The 16,901-nt window shown below is 37.8% G+C and overlaps 1 protein-coding gene and 1 long non-coding RNA gene across 2 annotated transcripts in view; one reads left to right on the plus strand and one right to left on the minus strand.

Moving 5' to 3' along the window:
• Positions 1-3,492, minus strand: part of cnot2 (CCR4-NOT transcription complex, subunit 2) — a 164,443-nt gene extending 160,951 nt beyond the window's left edge. The window contains exon 1 of the mRNA XM_059978449.1: positions 3,403-3,492. The gene's annotated coding sequence lies outside the window, so the exon portion shown is untranslated. The remainder of the gene's footprint in view (positions 1-3,402) is intronic.
• A 1-nt stretch (position 3,493) lies between these two features.
• LOC132398685 (uncharacterized) lies at positions 3,494-14,753 on the plus strand. The gene is made up of 3 exons (XR_009513771.1): positions 3,494-3,529; positions 3,664-3,739; positions 11,899-14,753. It is a non-coding gene; the product is annotated as an uncharacterized LOC132398685 (long non-coding RNA).
• Positions 14,754-16,901: the final 2,148 nt, after the last annotated feature.

Consider the following 16,901-nt stretch of genomic DNA (forward strand, 5'->3'; position numbering starts at 1 on the left):
GGCTGCATTTTATGGCTACCCATGACACTCCCGCGGATTTTTTTAAATTTGCTTTCTCCTTGAACTTTTACAAACCATGTGGTGAAAGTGCTTCCAGCATGGTATCAGGCAGAGACTGCTTTAAAAAGGGACAAAAATATAAGAAGTTGGAACAAGCAATGACTGACTCTTCCAAATTTACAAAGACAAATGCATGTTTATTACAATTGGTCTAAAGCCAGGACAAAAAAATTAGACATAAACTCTGCAGATGCTGGAAATCCAAAGTAACACACACAAAATGCTGGAGGAAGTAACAGGCCATACAGCACCTGAAAAGAGTAAACGGCCAACACTATGGGCTAAACCCTATCGCTGTTTAAGATCCTTAATATGCCCTGTTTTCTATGATATCATATTTGTCAACTATGTAGAATACAAAACTGTTCAAATATGAATACATCTACAAACACCAAAACTCTGAATTGGAATTGGTCCTCTTTAATCTCATATAAATTCACTCTGTATTTAGTTACTACATTAACTGAGATTCCAAAATCCGACTTCGAGTGAACAGAATATGCTTCCAGCATATCACTCACAGATCCTTCTATTTTCATTAGCTGCTACACTGAAAGTGCCTAAACAGTTCAAATGAAGCAATATACTATCTCTGTACCCAACATTTAATCTTTCCAAAGTTTGCAAGAAAAATTCTATACCTTGTAACCACAATATAGGTAATCCAATTTGAGGCAAAAATAGTTTATGAAGCAGCATAGCAGTTCATGGGATGACAAATATATACTGGTGAAGACTACAATAGTGCAAGTAAGATGATATTAAAACTTGGCAGGAACACAGACTCAAGCCCAATATTTTTCTAATGCTGAATACACTCTTACTGAAAAGCTCTCTTTATTCAATATGACACTTCGATCTCTGCATTCAAAATCAACAAGGAAATAAAGGAATAGAAAAGGAAGACACTTTATACAATTTCAATTCAACAATTTGAACTGGCGCACTAATTACAATACTTCTAGTCAACCGTAGTGCAGAAATACATATTTGATCATTTAATATATAAAGATATGCATACTGTATGTCACATCTGCAAGACCATATAAATTCTTATTCAAACCTTTCCAAGGAGAGGTGAAGTTGGTTAATTCATATTCTAGGTATTCCAAGTGAACCACTTTCCATGAAAATAGAGCAAGTCTTCAGAAGTCATGAAAGACTCTCACACCTGTGGGTTGATCTACAACATCTCAGCAAGAATAAGGATGAAGATGCCGTTCTTCATTTTTTTAAAAAGTGTCACAGTGAAAAGAAGTTATTATCCCCACAAATTACAACTATGAAGTCAATTAAAACCATTAATTACATAAATACATATTACACATGAAATCACAAATTTTTGCATTAAATATAACAAAGGAAAACACAAATTCAAAGCCATTGAGAAAAATCCTATTTTTCAACCACGTTGACCATGAAATAGGAATAAATGGGATTTGTTCTACTCCATTCTCAAAAAAAATCATTCACTCAATACTTAAAGATTCAAAGAAACTTAACTCACTAGTCATTCAAGAAATGATTTTCCCCTCTCTTGATTATCTAAAATATTCCTGCAAATCTCCTTAGATTTTACTATTGACCTAAGTGGGTATACTCTTCAGATAAAAAATACACAGGCCAAAATGTTATAATTTCCTGGAATATTCTTAATTCAATGAAATTAAATTGATCATTGTAACTGTCAATGATGGATATGTATTAATAGTCTAATGGTGGAGCAGATCCAAACACTAGACAGCCTATCTTCAAGTGTTCTTTCAAGATGCCATCAAAACAGTAAAAAGTCAAAACATACAGGTCTAATGTTGAGTGTCTTTCAAATTAGATGAACAAAATCCAAAATGGTCACAAACCAATATGCTGCTTTACTGAAGTGCTCCTGACAACCACAATTCAATTACGTGGCAGTTCTTCTGCCAATACAGTACGCCATTAGCAACAATAAACCACCTTCAAGCAACCTCTTTCATTTTCTGGAAGGTTGAAAAACACTGGGAATATCATAGTTGTTTCCATTTTTAAAAATTCTGACAGCATCAGAAACCTTGGCACATGAGAAGTTAACTATTTTATAATGCCCAAATAAAACATTATCAGCCACATATGCATTCTCACAGGAGTGAAAAAACAATCACAAAATATGTCAAAAAATTGGATAAGCATCCTCTAAGCAGCAGTAATGACATAATCTCAAATCTGAAAATGTCAACATTACAGCTTTCAAGTAAGATAATATACAACTCCATATTAGCTATAAACATCCCTTCCCTTGCCCTGAAAAAATAAGAACACATAAAACTATTGTACATAAATCCCTAGGTTTTATATATTTTATATTATTAGTGATACAGATCAATACAGTTTAATAACTATATTTTGCATCAGAAGTAAAACTCACATGGCAGAAAATATTTTGTATAATAAAACTGTTCTTACGGAGCACTAAATGTTCAGCACTTTCCGTCATGAGCAGTTTAGCAGTCAGTTTGTGACGTGCGATTGTAAATACAGGTAACCACAGAATCAAACCCCAATCACCAGTTACTTTTCTTTCGAATATGTCATTTGCCCTTGGATATGGAATACAATTTTGAGAAGATCGCCATGAATGAACCCGATGAACTTTGTACAACGTAAAACAAACCTTGTTTGAATCAAAAAATGAATCCAAGTTCCTCTAGGAACTTACAAGATGCATCCAAAAATAATCAACATTATATTACTATTAACATATACACAACCAGAACAGAAACTGGCATATTGAAGGGAATAAAGGATTTCTGAGATTGCAGCACACAGCCAATGGGAATGTGTAGTTAGGGTTGCGGAAACGCCAGATATTATAACACGATAGTGCCAGTGTAAAATGCATCCTGAAGATGTGATAAAGTGCGAGGAGGGCGAAAGTCTGTGCAGGCCCTGTGTGCGAGGTGCACTGTAAATGTGTGCAGAGGTCGAGATCTGCTTCCCTAGCTGCTTGTTGTTGAGGCTGGGCCTGCTGTGTTTTTATTTAACCTTACTCGATTACAACAGAGAGAGGGAGAGCGAGGAGGTGGGGGGAGGCGAGAGAGAGAGAGAGAGAGAGAGAGAGAGAGAGAGAGAGAGAGAGAGAGAGAGAGTATGTGTGTGTGTGTGTGTGTATAGGAGAGAGAGAGAGAGACTCAGTCAGAGCCCAGACAAAAAAAATATTAGCAGCCGCCCAACATCCCCACCGTCAGCCCGCCGCCTTCGCCGCGTTCGGCAACGTTTTCATCGGCAAAGTTATCGCCGGCACGTTAGAGATGGAGCTCGGGGGTCCTGTGGGTGAAAATAAAGAAAGAAAACGTTAAAACTTACCGCATGAATTATCTCCTAAAATAACTCCAAGATGGCTGTGTATTGCACCGGGGATGCTGGGTGCTGCCCTTTACCCTATGACCTTTGGCCTCCCTCCTCTAAAAACAAGCAGCAAGAAGAAACAACGGTAGAAAATTTTCCTTTCGTCGTTACAGGCCGCTTCGCGGCGAGCAGAATCTTTCTTCCTGTATTTGCTTTCCAAATTGTCGTTTTTTATTCCTTTTAAAACGTTCATTTCAATGCCACTTTCTCTCCTCGTAGGAGTTTTGTGACAGCACCCCTACATATTGCACGTTCAGAGGAACGGCAGGAGCTAGCCTGACAAGTCTGCCGTGGGGTAAAGTTATTATAATCTTTGCCGCAAACTCTCTTCCCCCGATTAGAAATACATGCAAGTATCACCGAACTTCCAACATAGGAGTTTAAACTTGTTTTTGCTATTGTTTACATTCGTTAAAACTGGTTCTCTTTAGTTTTTGAATTAATGTTAAATTAATTTTACATAACATTTTATCTGTTCAGAAATTAACTGCAGTTTGTCGCGTGGTAGAGTATTTTTCAGGTTACAATTGGATTAGTTTCTTAACTACATACTGATATCAATCTAACATTTGTTGATGTTGGTGTGATATTAGTATTTAAGATTAATTCTAATTTATTTAATAGAATATATAATAGTATGGTGGAGGTGAGGTAATTGAAGGATTTTGATTTTTGTCATGTTCTTCAACTTCTTAAAACACTGGGATTAATCTCTAACATTTATGGATGTTAAACTCAAGAAATTCTGCAGATGGTGGGAATCTGAAGCAACATGCACAAAACCCTAGAAGAACTCAGCAGATCAGGCAAAATCCATGGAAAAGATCAAACAGTCAACCTTTTGTACTGAGACCCTTCTTCGGGCTTGGAAAGGAAGGGGCGCCTCGCCAGAGTAAAATGGTGGGTGGGAGAGAAAGAAGGCTAGCTGGAAGATGATAGATGAAGCCAAGTGGGTGGGAAAGGTAAAGTACTGTAGATGAAGGAATTTGATGGAAGAGGAGAATGGACTGCAGGAGAAAGGGAAGGAGGAGGGGACACAGGGGAGGTGAGGAGAGGTAAAAGGCCAGAGTGGGGAATAAAAGAAGAGGGGGAGAGTGGTGGAATATTTTTTTACCGGAAGGAGAAATTGATATTCATGCCATTAGGTTGGAGGCTACCCAGACGGAATATAAGGTGTTGCTCCTCACACCCTGAGGGTGGCCTCATCATGGCACAAAAGGAGAATGGAAATCAGAATTAAAATATTTGACCACTGGGAGGTTCTAGTGCTGGTGGATGGAGCGGAGGTGCTCGACAAAGCGATTTCCCCCAATGTATCAATGCTGGTGTGATCATTAATATGGAATTTGAACTAATTTTAATTTGGTTAATATATTGAATATTAAATAACATTAGGCAGGATATGGGGTTATTGAGAGATTTTGAATTCTGCCACAAGTTGTAAAGGATGATATTAAACAAATTCAGAAAGAAGCCAAAGCAAATTTATTATCAAAGTGCATACAGTATATGTCACCAGATACAACCCTGAGATTTATTTTCTTACAGGTATACTCAATAAATCCAATAACCATAATAAAATCAATAAAAGACAGCATCAATAGGTTGCACAACCAATGTGCAAAAGACAACATATTGTGTAAATACAAAAGGAAAAAAGAAATAATAAGAAATAAATGACAAAAGCATGAAATAAAGCCTTTGAAAGTGAGTCTATAGGTTGTGGGAATAGTTCAATGGGGTAATTAAAGTTGAGTGAAGTTATTCTCCGGTTGAAGAGTTTGATGTTACCACTGTGATTCTTCAAAAATGCTCAAAATGTAATTTAGTTTCTCTTCCTATTAAATTTGGATTTATTAAAATTTCATTTTGCCACCATTATTTTGAAAATAACATGGTTACCAGTGGCTGGGTGGAGATGTCTCTCTACCAAACAATTTGTAAGATGCTCCTTCCCTCCATTAGCCTGCAGGTCACCTTTGGGCAAGATGTAGCACCGGCTTAGCCCCTTGATCAGGGTCACATGAAGGAGGTGGTGGATGGTCGTATGAACAGCTGGTGCATATCACAAATCCTGATTATGCAACCATTGATACCAGGCAGACAATCGCTGAAGAGCAGTAATAATGGTTGGGTTCAACCATCTTGTAAAGCTACTACCTAGAAGAATGCAAAGGCACACCACTTCTATAAAAAAATTTGCCAAGAATAATCTTGGTCAAAGACCTTGATCGCCTCAATCATACAACATGCACATAATGATGATAACAACCAAAGGTTATGGACATCATGATAATACAGAGCATATATACCATATTGATCAGCTATATTTGCAAAGTAATACATTGAAACAAATGCACAATTGGGATTTGTGTCATTCAATATAATTTATTCAACTTGTTAATATTATAAAGCACTTATAAAACTGTGCTACACTATAAAACAGCCCAAGGTATGTCACAAGAATACTAGCAAACAAACTTGGATGTTAAAAAGCAAAAATTTTCTGATAAGAGGAACTCAATCGGTCAGGCAGCATCTGTGGAGGGTTATAGTTGGATGGCTTTATGGGTCAGGACCCTTCATCTGAACTACATAATGGCCAGGAATATGGGTAATGGCAAATGTAAAAAAAACACAATGATCACAACATGCTAATTTAGCTGTCAGTTCCACCTAACTGAATAAGCACTAAAAACGTTGTTGTTAATGTACATTGATTGATGAAATGTGTCTATATAAAAATATGCACAACTATTGTGATTAATAACATGCAGAAATGAAAACTAAATTACAATATTATGGTCATTGTATCTACTGTAAATTTTTACATTTACTATTATCTACATGCATATTTCCAACTTTCAAATCTGGTTCCTTCTAAATATTAATATTTAAGTTACATTGTAAATTTGCATTGGCATTTTCAATAGTGCCATTCAAAACTAAACCCCTGGAATCAATCTCTATGTTTACAAATTATTGATGAAGCCTCAGGTAGAGTGCAATGCGCACCTTTGAGCAACACAGTGTAGGAAGAACATGAATATTTTACCAGAAAATTAGCTCGGATATTTCTAAGAACATGAGACGTAAATAATTGCAGACTGCAGGAACTGGGATTATTCTGTACAGAGAAAACCCCTAAGTGAGCTATTCAAATGTATGAGACATTTACTTAGAGTAATTTGAGAGAAAATGTCTCTTCTGGTATATATCAGTTTTATGGGAGCAGCTTAACAATGAGGTTTACAGCAGTTCACAAGGATGGTAGTTGTGATACATTCTAAGCATCAATTTGAGATAGTCAGAACTTGCTTTGCTTGCAAAAACCATTAATAATAACCAAAGGAATTAGCAATGAAATTGGGAATCATAATATGAAAAACTTCATCCTATAATTTGAGAGGGAGAAGCAAAAGTCAGATGTATTGATATTATGGTGGAGTAAAGGGAATTACTGAGGCAAAAGTGAAGCTGGCCGAAGTTGATTGGTAGGGGACACTAGCAGGGATGGCAGCAGCGCAGCAATGGCTGGTTTCTTGGAGCAATTTGGAAAGTGCTGGATAGATACATCCTAAAGAAGGGGAACTATTCTAAAGGCTGGATGATGCAACTGTGGCAGACAAGGGAAGTCAAAGCCGACATAAAAGCAGAAGTGAGGGCAAATAATAGAGCAAAAATCAGTGGGAGGTTAGAGGATAGGGAAATTTTCAGAAACCAACAAAACTAAAACAACCTTAAGGGGGGGATAAAGATGAATTAGGGAGGTAAGCTAGCCAATAATGTAAAAAAAATTATACCAAAGGGTTTTTCAGATGAATTGTAGATGTATTTCAGAGGCAAGAGTAGATATTGGACCGCTGGAAAAAGTAGTAACAAGGGACAAGGAAATGGCGGATAAACCAAATAAGTATTTTCCATCGGTCTTAACTGTGGAAGACACTAGTAGTGTGCCGGAAGTTTGAGAGTATCAAGAGGCAGAAGTGACTGCAGTTGCTATTACTAGGGAGATGATGCTTAAGGATCTGAAAGGTCTGAAGGTAGATAAGTCACCTTAACCTGATGGACTACACCCCAAGGTTCTAAAAGAGATAGCTGAAGAGATTGTGGAAGCATTAGCAATGATAATTCCAACAATCAATAGATTCTACCATGGTTCCAGAGGACTGGAAGTTTTCAAATGTCACTCCACTCATCAAGAAGAGAGGCAGCAGAAAGGACATTATAGGTCAGTTAGCCTGACCTCAGTAGTTGAGATGATGTTGGAGTTGATTGTTCAGTATGTTGTTTTGGGGTACTTGGAGGCACATGACAAAATAGGCCAAAGTTAGCTTGGCTTCCTTAAGGGAAAATCTTGCCTGAATTCTTTGAAGAAATAACAAGCAGAATAGAGAAAGGAGAATCAGTGGATATTGAGTACTTGGATTTTCAGAAGGCTTTTGAGAAGGTGCCATACATGAAGTTGCTAAACAAAATAAGAACTTGGTATTTAAGGGAAGATGCTAGCATGGATTGAGCATTGTTGATTGGCAGGAAGTATAGAGTCAGAATAAAGCATCCTTTTCAGATTGGGTGCCGCTAACAAGTGGTGTTCAGTAGGAGTCTGTGTTGGAACTACTTTTTTTTTGCTGTATGTCAGTGATTTGGATGATGAAATTGATGGCTTTGTGGCCAGGTTTGTGGATGATATGAAGATTGATGGAAGGGTAAGCAGTGTTGAGGAAGCAGAGAGGCTGCAGAAGGACTTAGACAGAATAGGAGAATGGGCAAAGAAGTAACAAATGTAATACAGTGGAAGGAAGTGGTTTGTCATGCACTTTAGTTGAAGGAATAAAAGCACAGAGTAGTTTCTAAACATGGAAATTTTCAAAAATCTGAGGTACAAAGGGATTTGGGAGTCCTCATGCAGAATTCCTTAAAGATTCATTTGCAGATGAATCAGTGAGGAAGGTGAATGCAATGTTAGCATTCATTTTAAGAGGACTAGAATATAAAAAAAGCAAGGATGTCATGCTGAAGCTGTATAAGGCACTGGTGAGGCCTTACTTAGAGTATTGTGAGCAGTTTTGGGCACCTTATTTAAGAAAGGATGTGCTCACATTGGAGCGGATTCAGAGAATGAATGAGAATGATTCTGGGAATAAATGGGTTAATACATGAGCAGAGATTAAAGGCTTTGGGGCTATACTAGCTGGAATTTAGAAGAATCGGGAGATCTCATTGAAACCCATCAAATGGTGAAAGGCCTAGATAGTGGATGTAAATAGGATGTTTTCTTTGGTGAGGGAGCCTAGGACCAGAGAGCACAGTCTCAAAATAGAGGTCTCAAAATCTGTTCATTTAGAACAGAGCTGAGGAGGAATTTCTTTAGCCAGAGAGTGATGAATCTGTGAAATTCATTGCTACGGGTAGTTGTGGAGGCTAGGTCATTTGGTGTTTTAAGGCAGAGGTTGTTAGGTTCTTGATTAGTCATGGTGATACGGCAAGAAAGGAGAATGGGGTTGAGCGGGAAAAAGATCGAATAGTCTAATTCTGCCTGTATGTTCTATGGTCTTATGGCAATTATTGCCTGCCAACAATGCCCACAATACATCATCATACATGGCTGTCTGAGCTGAGGATGAAGGTAGGACAGTATAGCACAGTAATGAGTCCTTCAATCCCAAAATAGTGTCAAATCAATTAAATTAGTAATCAAATGCACAATTAAACTAATCTCTTCTGTTTATACACTATGCATATCCTTCTATTTCCTGCAAATTCATTACATCTACATCATATTTACCTCCACCACCACCACCACCCAAGGCAATGCATTCCAGGTACCCACTACTGTCTGTGTAAACGAAAACTTATCCTGCACATCTCCTTTGAACCCTCTCACCTTAAGTGTATGTCCTCCAGTATTAATAAATTAAACCTGTGAAAAAGGTAATGGCTGTCTACTCTATGTACCTGTGTTTGCCTTTGAGAACACACTGGACATGGAAGCTGTGAATGAACCAGGAGATTCATGGTCTGCTGAGAGCTAGATTTGTGGTATTCAACACCAGCTATCCAGAACTCTACAAGAAGTCCAAGTACAGTCTAAGGAAGACTAATGTAAGAGCAGAGAAAAAAAAATTCTGACTGAACTTAATGCAACTGGACACATGTCAACTGTGGCAGGGTTTGCATGCCATTACTTCCTATAACATTAAACCTAACATCAAAATGGCTGCGATTCTTCATTCCCCAATGAGCTCAACAATTTTTAAGCACATTTTCAGAGTCAGGTTTAATATCACCCGCATGCATCATAAAATTTGTTCACTTAGTTGCAGCAGAATAATGCAATACATTATAATATAGAAAAACTTAAGTAAATCAGTTACAGTAAATATAAAATAGTTAAATTAAAAATAGCCCAAAAACAGAAAGAATTTTAAAAAGTGTGGTAGTGTTCATGGACTTAATGAGGAGGGCCAACTGTAATATAAAAAAAGTGAAGTAGTATCCAAGAGCATAATGTCCATTTAGGAACTGGATAGCAGAGGGGAAGAAGCTGTTCCTGACTTGCTGAGTGTGTGCCTTCAGGCTTCTGTATCTCCTACCTGATAGTAACAGTGAGAAAAGGGCATGCCCTGTGTGCTGAAGGTCCTTAATAATGGATACCACCTTTCTGAGACACTGCTCCTTGGATACAATAGAGACTAGTACCCAAGATGGAGCTGACTAATTAGAATTTTCTGTAGCTTCTTTTGATCCTGTGCATTAGCCCCCTCCCCCTTACCAGACAATGATGCAGCCTGTCAGAACGCTCTCTACAGTACATCTGTAGAAGTTTTCAGGTGTTTTAGGTGACAAACTCATACTCCTCATGAAATATAGCCACTGTCCTCTTTATACTTACATCAATATATTGGGACTATGTCAGATCCTCAGAGATCTTGACACCCAGGAACTTGAAATTGCTCACTCTCTCCACCTCTGATTCCTCTATGAATGGGAGATCCCTTCAGCATCTGGCCACCCTCTAATATCTGTCTCAGAGGCCAACATCTGAACACCTTTCATGGGGGTAAACCCTCGCAACGTGTCAGTGGCAGACGGTGTACTTGGCAGGGTACTGAAAAACTGTGCCAACCAACTGGCTGGATTGTTCAAGGGCATCTACAACCTCTCCCCTCTGTAGATGGTTTCCACCTGCTTCAAAAGGGTGCCCAAGGGTGCGATAATACCGGTGCCCAGGAAGAGCAGGATGAATTTCCTCAATGACTTTCACATCTGCTGTGATGAGGTGCTTTGAGAGCTTGGTCATTTATTTAATATTTATTTACTTAGAGATACAGTGCATCATGGCTATAATTAACTTCTGCCTATACTGGCTACAGTCAGTGCAAATTGGAAATAATGTCTTCTCTTTGCTGACTATCAGCATATGTGTACCTCAGAGATGTGTGCATAGCCCAATGCTCTACCCTCTACATTTCATGACTTTGTAGCTAGGTGCAGCTCAAGCAGCGCCTGTAAATAAATAAAAGGGGTCAACAATGGAAAAGGTTAGCAGCTTCAAGCTTCTGGGCATCAACATCTCAGAGGATCTGTCTTGGTTGCAACAAATTGATGCAATCATGAAGAAGGCAATTTAGTCCTTCGGGTCTACTTTGCCATTTCATTTTAGCTGATCCAGTTCCCTCTCAGCTCCAATCTCCCGCCTTCTCCCAGTAATTGTTCCTGCTCTGACTAATCAAGAATCTATCAGCCTCTGACTTAAGTATACCCAATGACTTGTCCTTCACATGTTTAAAATGTAAGGCCAACAACAGAATGATGCCAGCAGTAACTTCAGGATATCTGGTTTTAACCATACATTTATGGATCAATGGTGTTGAGCAGTCAGCCTAATCCCCATTTTGAGAGCAAAATCTAACCCAGGAATTTCCAGCCTCAGTTAATGGTAGGGGTCCATGGCAGATAAAAGGTCGGGAACCCCTGCAATGTTCCCTCTAAGGTGTGTGCACCCATACATCTTTTGCTACTCATGCGCAGACAAATTTAAACTGCATACAAAAGGTTCTCATCCTCTACCTCATTGACATGTTAAGTATATCTCATGATCGCACATAATCACGTTTGCTTTTCCAGTTTCTGATGTGGACATTGTTGACAACATGGCTTTAGCAATGATTTGTCTGCGGATTTTAGAACTGGCTTATTTATACTGTTTTTATTGAAGAAATTATTCAGTGCACACATGTTATTGTCACTGGGCAAAAAATTGCACAGCACAAGATTTTCACGCATGCTGGTCATTACAAATTAGAAGGAATATTGAACCCCTGATGTACTTGAGAAGCTTGATGGCTAGTTTTGTGTTGATAGTAGATGGAAATTACCGTGCATGTACGGACCTCCTGGGAGTCCATTCATCTCTTGTTGCTCTAATACTATTATCTTTTCTGTATATAGATTATACAGACTGTATCAGTCGATGGACAGAGTTCTTGTGAATGAGCTAAACTGCTTATCCAAATATTTTTAATGGGAACTTCTTATAAAGGTAAAACGTCTTGGAGCAGCGATCTGAACTGGCCCATGGCTTACCACTTCATGGTTTTGTATGCATGAAGCATGTTGTCAACCAGCGGCACATAGTTTGGTGCTCTGTAGTTGTCAAGAAAATTCTCAACAACATCCTTGGATGTCTTCCATGTGATTTTCTCCAGTCCCATTAGAAGTTCTTCAAATTGCCTGCCATAGATGACCTGTTTGATTTGTGGACCAACAAAAATTCCTATCTTAATCTTGGCATCAGTTATTTGGACTTGAATTATGAATTGAAATAACAAATATAGACAATTTTTAAATGGTGTGTGATAGTAAAATTTCATTGTGATTTCATGATCTGCAGTCATAAGATATAACTAAAGGTATTCAGGAAGCAAAATCTTTGTTGTCTGGTATTATCTATGAATTGTACACTTGGCACTCTTAAAGCTATCAGGAACTCTGAGATTTGAGAGATTGCCAACCACTTTCAAAATAACTGATAGCTGCATGCAGAAATGAACAATCGGAATCTGAAATAGTTTCACTGTTACTAGCAATACAGATGGGGGTCATAGCTTGCAATATTTAACTCATTTTAGGCTTGGAATAGGATTCTAATTATTGCTTCTTCCTTTTGTTAAAGCGGCCCTTACCTTTGTAAAGATAAAACAAAAGAAATGCTTCATTTTTATCTTAGTGTTAATGTCACGTTTTCAAATGAATAAGCTGCAGCAAACTACAGATTGATTGTATCTCAAAATAAACCCTTGTATTGTGATGTTACAAGATAGAAATTGATTGATACCTTCAGATGAAGTTGTAAACAATAACAGTTGACCCGTATACAGTGTGGTGGATATTATATTAAAAAAACCTAAGATTCTGCTATTGCTAACTAGCCTGGCATTAATTACCCTTTCATATTTGCTCTCAAATAGAACTGCTATGTGTTAATACAAAACCAGAGCCAATCACATTTTTGTTGTACTGGAAATAAACAAAACCATCAGGTTTTCTTCCTTTAACATAGAACACTACAGCTCAGGATGGGCCCCATGGCTCATGATGTTATGCAGACCTTTTAACTTCCTCCATGACCAATCTAATCCTCTTCATATAGTCCAGAATTCTCCATTTCCTTCTTTCTCCATGTGCTATCAAATATCCTTAATGTATCAACCTCTAGCGAGGTATTCCACGCAGTTACCACTGTGTGTGTGTGTGTGTGTGTGTAAAAACCTCTGACATCTTCCCTGAACTTCTACCACTCGTCTTAAAAGGATGTCATTTGGTATTAGCCATTGCCACCCTGGCTACTCTATCTAAGCATGTTCTCCAATCTTAGTAAATCTGCTCTGTGCCTTCCCTAAAGCTTCCTATTATGAGATGACTGGAACTGAACACTAAGTGTGACTTAAACAGAGTTACAGAGCTGCAATATTACCTCACAATTCTTGAACTCAATCCCAGGATTAATGAAGGCCAACACACCATAAACCTTTGTAACCACTCTATCAATGCACAACATTTTTGAGGGAACTATGGACTTGGATTACAAGGTCCCTCTATTTTGCTACACTGTTAAGGATTCCACTGTAACCTTGTACTCCACCTTCAAATTTGGCTTTCCAATGTGAATTATTTCACACTTTTCTGGATTGAACTCCATATGCCAGTTTTCAGCTCAGTTCTGCATCCTGTTCATAGCCTTTTGTAACCAACAACAAGCTTCTATACTATCCAAACACCACCAACCTTCGCATCGTTAAGGTCAGGACTAAATCAGTTGACAGCACAATAACTTCATGGTCAGTCATTTTTGTGGAACTCAACTTTTTGCAAAATCTTTATAAGCCTGTTCAAGGTCTTAAAAAGCTGTAGTGGAATTTTCACTTGCATATTAGTCTGGTAATATGCAACAATACCCCATGAGATAAAATGCTGTAAAGCATCCTGGCTATATAAGAGCATTGATAATTAAATAATAACATTTGCAACACATTAGAGTAAAAGCAGGAATGTGCTTCAGACGAAGGTTTTGTTGACAGTGAAATTTGATGACTTAAGCAATCCAATTTTTTTTATTAAACAAAATATACTTTATTCAAAAATAAAATTATGTACATTAAACCAATCAATGTCACTCAATCCTTTACAAATGTTTCCAATACGGTCTTTACATTTCCACACTTTTAGCCATCCAAGTGGCACTCTGTTGTTTCATATTTACATACCCTTGTTGAGGGGTATATGGCACTCTGTTGTTTCATATTTACATACCCTTATTGAGGGGTATACACCCCGCCACCCTACCCCTCAACTCCCGCAGGAGAAGAACTCTAAACTGTGGTCCTTCCCCATCGGCCCTTGCGGTGACTGCACCAATTTTCAATGCGTCCCTCAGCACGTACTCCTGCAGCCGAGAATGTGCCAGTCAGCAGCATTCTCCCACGGACATCTCCATCTGCTGGTAACCATCAGGTTTCGGGCCGGCCAAAGAGCGTTTTTTACTGAGTTGATGATCTGCCAGCAGCAATGGATGTTGGTCTCCATGTGTCCCCAGGAACAGCCCGTAGATCAGAGAGTCCTCTGTTACGCTTAAGCAATCCAATAGATTAAGAAGAGACACTTTGAAACATAGAGAAGTTTGCTAGGCCTGTTCAGATGGCAGGTAAGAATGTAGAGCAGCAGCCACATGAAAGTGTAAGTGTGGTGGCTCAGATGATTATACTGTATTTTGCGAAGGTACTTTTAAATTAGTTATAATATTACACTAATGGTATTTAATATAGCAATTTACTTCAGTTCAATATTACAAAATTATGCTCTTAGTGAAATTTAGTTTAACAGGTTTATTCAATTTAAAATTACATAGAAAGTTAACAGAATAATTGTTCTTTAGTTTATATTTTGCATAGAAGATATAAAAATGCAGTGTTGCTGACCTTGTAATAATTTAATTATGTCAAAATATACTATCTTTTGCAATAACCTACAATATGATTTTTATTCACTATCTTCTGACTTCAACACCTTGCATTGACCTATGCTGTTACAAAATTAACATGTTCAAATCACTGTAAACTACAAATGGGCTTTGAAAATTATCTACTATTCATAAATACTTTCATTTTTCTTCATATTTACAGTTTTAATTTCTGAAGATGTCAAGAGCTTTACTTTCTCTTTTAGGTGTGGAGTCAAAAACAACTTAATAATCTATCAATCTCACTAACTTTTCAAAGCTATCATTCCTATACAACATCCATGTAATATTCTTCTCAAAATAATTTCCATTTTTTATATTGCAATGTCCTAACTAATATTGTTCAATATAATGGGTATTTCTGTTTCTCAAGAATCTGAAGTAAGTCTTGAGCCAATTCTTAAACCTAGGTTTTCTGTATTCAACTTGTTCTGTTTTTTTTTCAGATGGTCATAGTTATACAGGATGGAAACAGGCACTATGGTATTTGCCCATCTCATGCCAACCAAGATGTCTACAAGTACTGATCCTATTTTCCTGCATTTGTCCTATCTCCCTCTGGACCTTTCCTATCCATGTACCTATCCACATATCTCTTAAACTTTGCAGTTGAACCTCTAATCTATGAAGCATCCTGGTAAATCCCTTCTGTACATTGTACAGGATTATAGGACTTGAGTTACAAGGAGAGACTCAATAGGCTGGGACTTCTTTCTCTGGAGAGTAGCAGCTCAAGAAATGACCTCTTAGAGGTTCATAAAATCATGAGGAAAGCAGGTAAGATGGATGGTCAAAGGTTTTTCCCCATGGTGTAGATTAAAAATGTGGAGGCTTACTGAGCCTCATCGTTGCTCTTCTGTACTATCCCCATATTGCTTGATTCTCTTAATGTCTAGAAATTAATATATCTCTGTCTTAAACTTACTGAGTGACTGGGCCTCTACAGATCTCTAGGGTAAATAACTCCAACAAATCATTATCTTCTGAGTGAGGAAAATTCTAAACATCTCTATCTTGATGGACCAGCCCTTTAATTTGAGACTAACCTGCATAGAGATTGGTAGGTTCTTGGCCTAAAATTTAAACTGTTTTGTTCTTTTCCATTGTTGCTGCCTGACATACTGAGTTCCTCCAGTGTTTTAACTGTGTTGCTGTAGATTGTTATGTTTTAGAACTTCAAAATTTAAAACTAATGGGGGAGGGAATACAAAGGAACCCGCGAGATGCATGTCTTAGCTTTGTTTTTAATTTTTAGTGGTGTGCACTTATGACATGTTGGCATAATAATAATGTAATGATGCGTCTTGTTGATTGTTGTATTTCACTGTTATGAATGTCATTCCCACAGGCGTATCTGTGGAAATGATATTTGTAACAGTGAATCTTTTCTCCAGTATAATTTCTTAGTTGGATACCTGCAGGCTTCAGTTCAGTATCTTTGAAACGCCAGTCCATCACTTTTTGTGGAATGACTAAAATAGCTGAGTCAGTGTCCAATTCCATTTTAATTAATTTGACATTCACTTTTGAGGTAAGCCATATTGTTTGTCTCATGTCAGTTTTCACATTGGAAATCTCAAGGCTACACAGTCCTATGTCACTCTAACCATTATCAGATTTTTCATCAACAGCACACCGATTAGTGCTCTTTTTGAAATTGCAACTTGATTTTTTATCTTTTTCTCTTCCTGACATACTTTTTGTATGTGTCCTACTTTGTTGCATTTTTGTAAGTTTCACCCTTAAACCTGCACTGGTCTGGTGTACTGTTTCACCCACAACAGTAAACAATTTGTTTGGCCAGGCAGGGTTTTGTTTAGATGTTGCAATGTTGTTCACACTCACTTTCATTCCTGACTGCAACTCAATTTTGTCTCTGTTTCCATTGATACAGTTTTAAACGTAAGTTGTGTTTCAGTTAGGAGCCATTTTTAAA

This window comes from Hypanus sabinus, chromosome 8, assembly GCF_030144855.1.
Source record: "Hypanus sabinus isolate sHypSab1 chromosome 8, sHypSab1.hap1, whole genome shotgun sequence".
Taxonomy (NCBI): domain Eukaryota; kingdom Metazoa; phylum Chordata; class Chondrichthyes; order Myliobatiformes; family Dasyatidae; genus Hypanus; species Hypanus sabinus.